This window comes from Coenobita brevimanus, chromosome 42, assembly GCF_032717465.1.
Source record: "Coenobita brevimanus isolate Jiangsu-jjx chromosome 42, ASM3271746v2, whole genome shotgun sequence".
Taxonomy (NCBI): domain Eukaryota; kingdom Metazoa; phylum Arthropoda; class Malacostraca; order Decapoda; family Coenobitidae; genus Coenobita; species Coenobita brevimanus.
The window spans coordinates 858215-867699 of record NC_136995.1 but is presented as its reverse complement, the minus strand read 5'-3'; the positions used below and the strand labels follow the sequence as shown (position 1 = coordinate 867699).

At 43.7% G+C, this 9485-nt stretch overlaps 1 long non-coding RNA gene across 1 annotated transcript; it reads right to left on the bottom strand.

Moving 5' to 3' along the window:
- Positions 1 to 406: 406 nt before the first annotated feature.
- Positions 407 to 9258, bottom strand: LOC145397622 (uncharacterized). Its single transcript, XR_013897008.1, has 3 exons — positions 9159 to 9258; positions 8231 to 8384; positions 407 to 1017 (listed from the first exon to the last, which is right to left on the bottom strand). It is a non-coding gene; the product is annotated as an uncharacterized LOC145397622 (long non-coding RNA).
- Positions 9259 to 9485: the final 227 nt, after the last annotated feature.

Below are 9485 nucleotides of genomic sequence, written 5' to 3'. Positions count from 1 at the left end.
ACACCACAGTAAGACAGAGAGGATGGAACAGACACACCACAGGCAGGCAGACAGAGAGGGGCATATACAAAACACAGGGAGTGAGAGAGGAGGGGGTTTTATTAAAAAGTCCAATTTTGGTATACCTCCTGTGGCAAAATTGATATAGCCCCCCCTTTAATATTTTTTGGATATTTTCATTTAGTGCCCCCCAGGCCCCAGACCCACTCGGCTGAACCAAATTGTCTGGCGTCAGCTGGAACATGATATACCAGAGTTATGCCGGTCATGTGGGGGTTAATGGTGACAGTGTAGTAACTGTCAGGCTCCTACGACTCACTCAGCCGAACAAAATCGTCTGTCAGCTGGAATGGAATACTAGAGTTGTCCCAAGCACCAGAGGGTTAAGAATCTTAACCCCCTGAGTGATGCTCGGGACAACTCTAGTACCCCATTTCAGCTGACTCAGACGATTTTATTCGACTGAGTCATAGGAGCCTGACAGTGTCAATACCGTCACCATTAACCCCCTCACGACCGACATAACTCTAGCATCATGTTCCAGCTGACGCCAGACAATTTGGTTCAGCCGAGAGAGGATCCTAGGATCCTGAGAGACACTATAACATCAAAATACAAAATGCCTTCCCTCCATCTTGAACGTACTATAATTCATTTACATTAAGTAAGCTCGTATTTTTGTAGCTTATTTCATGTATCTTAGTTAAAAGAAAAAAATACTACAAGCTCTGTATCTTTTCATAGCCCTTCTTCGTGACTAGCATCGTATTCTAGTTATCTATAGTTACAACTGAGCATTCAAGTTGGAGGGATCACAACTTTAAGCAATTACAGTAAACAAACAAACAAAAAGCAAGTGTCGTCCTCTTGACCTCTCGTATTCGCAGGAATGCAGCGGTGGCGCCATCTTGTGTGTGGAATGCGTGATGTGCAGGCTCTTGAGTGGAAGGAGCACAGAGCCACGGGAGACTTAATAATATTCGCTAGTCAGCCAGTCTAGAAGCCTGGGACATTTGCCTGAAACAATAATTGGGACATTTGCCTGAAACAATAATAATAATAATAATAATAATAATTAGAAATAACAACAAAACCAGTCATATACATAATTCAATATCTTAGTCACTCGATCTGTCCATTCCGCCCCTTCAGTACGAGGACGCATTTCTGTAAGCTATTTTTTCTAACATGGGAGGTTCGATACGTTTGATTGAGCCTATCCATAAAACTCCTAAAGCTGAGTAAATGCCTCTGAAAGTTGCAAAATATAAAATATAAAACGTCTATATGATATAAAAACCTTTGTTCACCTCTGGGACTCGATCTGTGGCGCCTAGAACAAGTGCTGACATCATGTTTACACTTTGCTACCTTTAGACGATTTCCTGGAGCTTAAAGAAACCCTCTCGGGATGATGGGACAGACACAATAACCCCTTCAGACAGAGAATGACTTAGTTACTTTGTTCTAGGTAACCAGACGATTTTATTCAGCTTAGGAGATCCCCTCGTAGTGAAGGGGTTGATGGTGACTAACTAACCCCTCCAGTACGAAATTTCTCTCCAGAGTTGAAGAAAATAGTCTGGAGGAAGAAAGATGAAAATGGAAAAAAGTGTTAAAGTGGACAATGAGTTAGATAAGACTGGTTTGGTTAAGATAGGGTAGGGATGGGATGGTTGTGGCAGGGTGGGGTAGCGTTGGGTTGGTTATGGCCGGGTGGGTTAGTTTTGGCAGGGTGGCATAGGATTGGGCCGGTTTTGGCAGGGTGGGGTAGGACTGGGTCGGTTATGGCAGGGTGTGGTAGGAATGGTTCGGTTTTGGCAGGGTGGGGTAGCGTTGGGTTGGTTTTGGCCGGGTGGGGTAGCGTTGAGTTTTTTTGGGCAGGGTGGGATAAGGTTGGGTCGGTTTTGGCATGGTGGGGTAGGGTTGGATCGGCTTTGGCAGGGTGGGGTAGGGTTGGGTCAGTTTTGGCAGGGTGGGGTAGGGTTGGGTCAGTTTTGGCAGGGTGGGGTAGGGTTGGGTCAGTTTTGGCAGGGTGGGGTAGGACTGGGTCAGTTTTGTCAGGGTGAGGTAGGATTGTGTCGGTTATGACAGAGTATAGAATAGGTTTTGGTTGGTCTTGGCAGCGTGGGTTAGGATTTGGTCGGTTTTGGCAGAGTGGGGTTTGATTGGGTCAGTTTTGGCAGGGTGGGGTACTGACTGGGTCTATCCACAGATGCTTCTACATCTAAAAATATGTGCTGGATATACAGACTATCCTCATTTAAAGATATTTTAATATATATAGTACCTTTTCTCTACATCCAGTAGTTTAAATTTTTTTTTCTACACTGGGAAATCAGCTTTATAGGCATTACATTATTAATTAAAGGTACTGGACCTAAAAACAAATACAACACTGTGGTTTTATGATGCAAGACAATCATAAGAAAGACTGGTCTTTAACTACAGCTCTCCAATAATATCCACCCTGATATTATGACAAAATGGGTTAGGGATTTTGTCAGCTCAAAATATCACTACTGCAATGGAACTTTATACAGCAGTAGACGTTCATTCCTTCACAAGGGGGCACTGGTGAACAAAGCTCCACAATCCATTTATACTAAGTATCCTTCAATTCCCTCACAGGAGGATAGTGGACTTTCATGAGAATGGCAACTTCAGACTCAGGTCAATTTAAGCTGCTTTTTTTCTCTGTAAATTATTCATTTAAAAATAAACGAGGGCAGTCTGTATATACAACAGTTCCTTCATCTTTGCTTTGACCAGATTTTTATCCTTCTGCAGCTGATCTTCACACAGCTCAAGAGCAAAAAAGAATGATGATTCAACATCCTTTCACATAACTTTGTGAACAGCATATTCCTAGTTTTAAAACTAAGCATTCGTGATGGACATGGCAGTTCTGGGCAAAGTTAAAAGAAAACAATAACATTTTAACATCACCAAATCTTCTTGGTCCCTAAGACACTTCCTATACAGAAGGATCAATCTTGTTAACAGGAACAAGATCTTCATACTAGTTAGAGGTCACTCACCTGCAAAATTAAAATATAAACATTAGACACTGAGGGATGGGGGGTTACAATAATTACACAAATTTAGTATATGTTTCACAAACTAAGACTTTAATATGGCCATATCTAACCCCTTCAGTTAAAAAAGTGTATCCTACATTTTCATCCACTTACATTGTGCTAATGGAGTCAAATCACATTCACCTTTGAGCACCTAACTCACAAGACCAAGAACCTAAAATACTGTATACATAAAACAGCCAACCACATCAACCTACTAGGCAGGACCTGGAGTGGTGTTGTCTTCGCCGTGGGTCTACCCCCAAGAGGCTGTCGAAGCAGAAGACGAGGACAGCATGGGGACCAAACCACCGCAACCCCTCCCCACCGGCCCATCATGGGCCCGAGAACCTGGGAGTGGCTTCGGTCGCCCGGGCAAGTACCACATCTCTCAACACAACACATACAACAACACCGTTTTTTCTACACCGAGAAATGACTCCCCGGTGGTCATTTCTCGACGACTTCTTCTAGCCGGGGACACAGAGCAATCAAGAACCCACCAACAAATACATATGTCCAACATGCTCAAAACCTGTCACTTCAAGCCGACAGACAAAGGGTTCAGTTCTGTACGATTCCTGCAAGAACTGGACCCATTACACCTGCATGACACTTGCATCCAGAAAACATTACACAAACACCTGGTTCTGCTCCTTATGCTCCTTCCCCCCACCCACTAACTGCCCCACCAACCCTACTCCTACACTCCCTCAGCCTAACCCATCAATCCAATCCCCAAACCCATCCCATAAAAGCCCAACCTAATTCAACCCAACTCTTACCTCCATCACAACCCTCTCCTACCCCTTCCCCTCCATCCACACCACCACCTCCCCCCCATGCTGCAGCAGCCAACACACATCACGCACACAACATACTGTACACATCCTTCAATTAAACACAGATGGCATAAACACCAAAAAACAAGAACTCACACAATTCATCAAACAACAAAACATACACACTGCCATCTTAAAAGAAACAAAGCAATACAGAACACAAAAAACACCTACATTTCATTATTTCAAACCATTAGACAAGACCGGGCCGATAGTGGTGGCGGTGGACTCATCACCCTGGTACACAAATCCATCAACTTTTCAGATACCAGTGCACACACAAAGTCACTACTCCCCACACGACACCGCAACAGAAATTCAATCAATTTACGCGCTGGTAACAAATCACATATAACAATCGCCAACACACACATTCCACCCCAGTCGTCCCCCACAGTACCACACAATTACTCTCCACAAATACACCACACCACTGACATATCCAACACATCCTGGGTGGTGATTTCAACGCCAAGGCATCAACCTGGCATGTCAACAACCCTGACACAGACAGAGGGCTAGTACTACAATCCCAAACAGGTCATCTTTTCATACTGAACAATCTCTGTTAACATACCCATACCCCACACCAAGCCCTCTTCCTCCCATCATCCCCAGACATCACCTTTTGCTCCACGAACCTCGCCCCCACTACATCCTGGAGAGTGGTCAGAACCCTTGGGTCTGATCACCCCCCAATCATCATCACTACCAAAACCAGAATCACCCCAGCTGGCCACAGACACACATACACTAATTTTAAGAGAGCCAACTGAGAGGCCTTCACAAATGAAACAGAACAACACTTTGAAACATTAAACAGTACATCCATCACAGACATCAACACTGCTGCACACACTTTCAATACAATTATACAAAATGCAGACAAAAGACACATCCCTAGAGGGAACAGAAAAGAGACAAGACCCCAACTTCACACACGAAAGTCAAAGCCTCATCAGTCAACAGGACACGCTACGACACTCCCTAACACCCCATACACAAGACATCATACAACAAATACAAGAACTCAACACTCAGATAAACAATAAAATATCAGAACAGCAAACACTAAACTGGAATAATTATCTCCAAACACCTGACCACAAAACAAAACACCAGCAAATGCTACAAAACACTAAACAGCATCACACTCTCCAACAATCACACTTTGCCTACACAACAACAAGACACCATACCTTCACAAAAACAACAGGCAAACACTCTCATCAATCACTCCTCACGTCAGTCACCTAAACCCTCATCGCGACGAATGATGTATCATCCGATGTAAGAGACAGTTCCCCACAGACCCAGATTTCGCACCTTTCACTTACAACCAGACGAAAGCACATCATTAGCAACCTTAAGCACTCATCTGCCTGTGGACCAGACAACATAAGCAACTTACACCTTAAACACCTTGGACCACAAGGCATACAAGCACTCATCACCATATCAAACTACAGCTACTCACACAACATAATACCCAACATCTAGAAGCATGGCATCACTATCCCCAAATCCAACAAAGACCCCACGTTACCTTCCTCACACCGCCCCATCACACTCCTCTGCACCCCCTCCAAAATCACTGAATGACTGGTACTACAACTAGTTACACCTCACACCCCCGTAGCCCCATCACAACATGGTTTCAGGCCACTACACTCCACAACCACTCTTCTTACAGACCTTACACAGGGAGTTTTTGATGGCATGAATTCAGCTAGGCCACCACACAGAACTCTCCTAGTCACACTAGACATTAGCAAAGCTTTTGATACCCCCCCCACCACAACGTCACAAACAAAATCACTGGTGGTTATATTGATCACAGATTATGTCTGTTTGCCATGAAGGCAATAAAAAGGAAAATCAGGGATAGGGGCAGTATTCTTCCTTCAGGCAAAAGCTTTGGTGATAATATTACTTCCACTGTGTCTGAAAATGGTGGTAGTGCCCCACAGGCACTGCCAGCTGTATGCTAACAAACTGTACTGCAACACTTGTAATATCAAATGATGGAAAATCATTTCAGTAAAATATAAACCAGTATACAAAATACAGCACACATCTTCCCGACCTCTTCTTTCTTTCTTTCCTCTTCCCGCCTGTGGGTTACTCTACACTGAGTGACAAACCAAATGGTTTCCTATACACCAGGAAACCATTTACTGCGCTGGGTGGTAACCATATAACCAAATTATGGCGCTCAAATCAGACTGAGCCTATGCAGGTTTATATCCAAGGGATGGTTGAGGTTTACTGCTCATATAATGCCACTCATGGATAAGTGAGGCTGGTCACTCGCAACTTAAATGTCAGGACCAACTTGCCTAGCCCCGGGCTCCTACGCTCCTCATGGAGCAACATAGGATGGATGGATGAATATTTTTGGTAAGGATCTAATGCATCCACCATCTACTGTTGTACCACGGTTTGTTGGTAAATAATAGTTTTCAGTGAATTTGCCCAACAAAAATAATGGGTCCACAAGGCTCAAGTCCACTCACAGGTGGTGTGGACTACGAGCATCAGCTCGGCCTGCAAGAGACCCAAGCCTTGTTTCTGCAAATCTGTTTTTGGAGTGCCTCTCTCAACAGTGACTTGACCACTCAGACCTCGTTCTTGTATTCGGGCCTCAGTGTACCAGTAATGGGGGTATGGATGTATGATATAACTTTCAGAACATGGTAAAAGAAGTTCAAGAACCCCTGCACTAGACCAGACATCTTAACAGTAACTGTGGCAAAACAGAAGCAACATTCCAAAGCACATCCAACTTGACCAGCTTAACCCACTAAACCACCAGGCATCTAAATACATAGTAGCTTAAGCAGTTTTGATATTCCATAAAGCCACATCCAATTAGTGCACCTTCATCCACTAAACTACCAGGCATCTAAGCACAAGTAAAAGTTCAACTTATTGCAAATCACATCCAGCTGTCAGAACCTTAACCAACTAAACTATGCATCTCAGCATCTTAATTTCCATATCTATGGCCACAAACTTTCCCCACATCACCCAGCCCTCTCCGATTTCCATCACCCTCTGTCAAAAGCCCCATCCCTCCACCTCATACTTAATGTCTCCCATCTCCCCACAAGACCAAACCATCACTGTACTTAACACTTAGCAAATCCTCACTTAACAACTTTAGTTTTAAATTGTGAGAAGCTGCTGAACCCCTTGGCTACTGTACTTCCATTTAGCACAATAATTACATATCTTCAAATTTCAGCAACATTTAAACTTAAGATTGCTTCCCAATTAAACCATACGTAGGTTTCGGTTAATTCTGACTTAACACTGATTTAAGTTCTGCAACCAACTGGATACTAGCCTAACTCTTTCACATGGCAGCAAGAGTCTGAAGAAATTTAAGCTGGAACATTCAATCTAAATATCATCACTTGTATGAAAATCAACATGCAATAGAACTGAGTCCTTGGTGCCTTGTAAATTCAACCCTCCAATCTGACTGCACTGCCATCAAGACGTGAAAAGGGTTGACACTAAACCTCAAAATGTTGTCAAGTTAAATTTAACTACTAAAGTACTGTACTAACAGGATTGACCGACCCTTTTCCAGAATTTCGCTTGATGCTTACGGTAATAGGATTGATAGAGGAGCCTTGTAAAAAAAAAACTGCGGACACTAAGCTTTAGGCCGATTGTGACATATATCAATGCAAACCAATAAGAACTAAGTCCTGAATAGGGAGGGGGGAGAATCCAGGCCCCTACCCATGGTGGGGGGGGGGCCACCTACCTCTACCCCAACCCTTTTGTTCCCTCTTCCCCTCCCTCGCTTGTGACTCGACTCACAGCTCCTCCTACCAACTCTATAAAGCTGATTTTTCCATGCCACACTCCCCCCACCATCCTCCCTCATTCTCCCCCCTCCAACCCTTCGTACTCCCTCAACCTCCAGCTACTTTCTTGCTGTGGCTACAAGGTAAACATTTGACATATGAGAATGATATATACATTTTCTGGTGTGTACAATCAAGATCTTTCATTCTATAACACCAAAATTAATGCTGGTGCAATTTTTTTTCTCCCTCCCTATATGCAAGGGCTGCCAGTGTCAACTTGTGACGATCTTTGACAGGATATAGCTAAGTAACCAGTTGGTCTGGAATGCTCTGGTCTGTGGCATAAGGTGTGTAAATTCAAGCTCTAAACCTCGGGCATAAAACTGTATACTTCTGTAAGAGTTGAAAAATGGACTCCATGTACTGGTTTTCAGGGAGGTTCGGTCGATTGAATTGTGTATCCGTGGGGTTAAAGGGTTCTCACCTTTTAATTATCCAGCAGACTATTTCCCCTGCATGGCAACCGTGGCTGAAGTTATGGAGTTCGATCTGTCAGTAGCCAAGCTCCTTAATCAAAGATGGGCTGCTCCCAAGAATCATCATCCAGTCCTCCATCAGGCTGCCCTCCTATCTTACTCCTGAAAATAAATACAGTTTCAGATTTAACCCTTTCAATACAATGACAGATTTAATCGTGCTATTTTCAGAATACTTAAGTCAAACTCCAAAATGAAGACTATAAGCCATGTACTTATAAAATAAAATATATACATACACGATGGTGCACTGCAAGACACCATGTTCACATTCAATAAGCCTGAGTCCATAATAGTTAAGATACTTAAGAGTAGCTACTACAAAGTGGATCCAAAACTTCCTGGACTAATGCCATATGAAACTGAAAACTCACAAAGCTCCTATTAGCTGTTATCACCCTTGAAGTAGCTCCCTTGTGCACTGGTGCACCAGTCCCAGTGCTTCCTCCACTGCTGGAACGCTCCCTGAAAGTCCTTTTCAATGAATGTTGAGCACTACTGGCTATTCCTTCTGAATGTCCTCAATGGCATCAAAACTATGCCCTTGCAGCCTGATCTTCATTTTTTGGAAAAGTAGGAAGTCACAGAGGTCCAAAATCTAACCAGTAAGGAGAGTGAGGGTGGGGGATGACAGCCATGTTGTTCTTGGCACAAAACAGCTGGGTGTTGAGTGCACTGTGAGCCAGGGCATGTCATGGTGAAGCAGCCAGTTGTTTCACCAAATGTCGGGGAATCACTTTCTCACATCTTCACGCAGTCACCGCAAAACATCACAGTAGAAGTTAGACTTGACAGTTTGGCCAGCTGGAATGGAGTCTCTGTACACAATTTCCCTGAAGACAAAACAATCAGCACTCTCATGACACTGTTTTTCACCTGTCTGGCCTTTTTGGGTCTTGGTGAGGCTGTCCGACCAAGAGTTTGCTCACTAAACACTTGCTCAATCATCCCCAGGGTCTCTGTTGAATTTTACAGAGATTCACACAAAATCTGATGCCTTTTTTACATCCATCTTGAATATCACCAGACAACACATGCACGACATCAAACAAAAAAACGTCACTAATCCCCAACTCTGCCTAGCACCACACCACCACACCATGCAGCATACTGACTCATGATGCAAGTTAGTACTGTACTGCTGCCTAGAAGTGCACTGGTCTACAACCTGTTTATGAGTTGTATTCCCAGTCCAGAAAATTT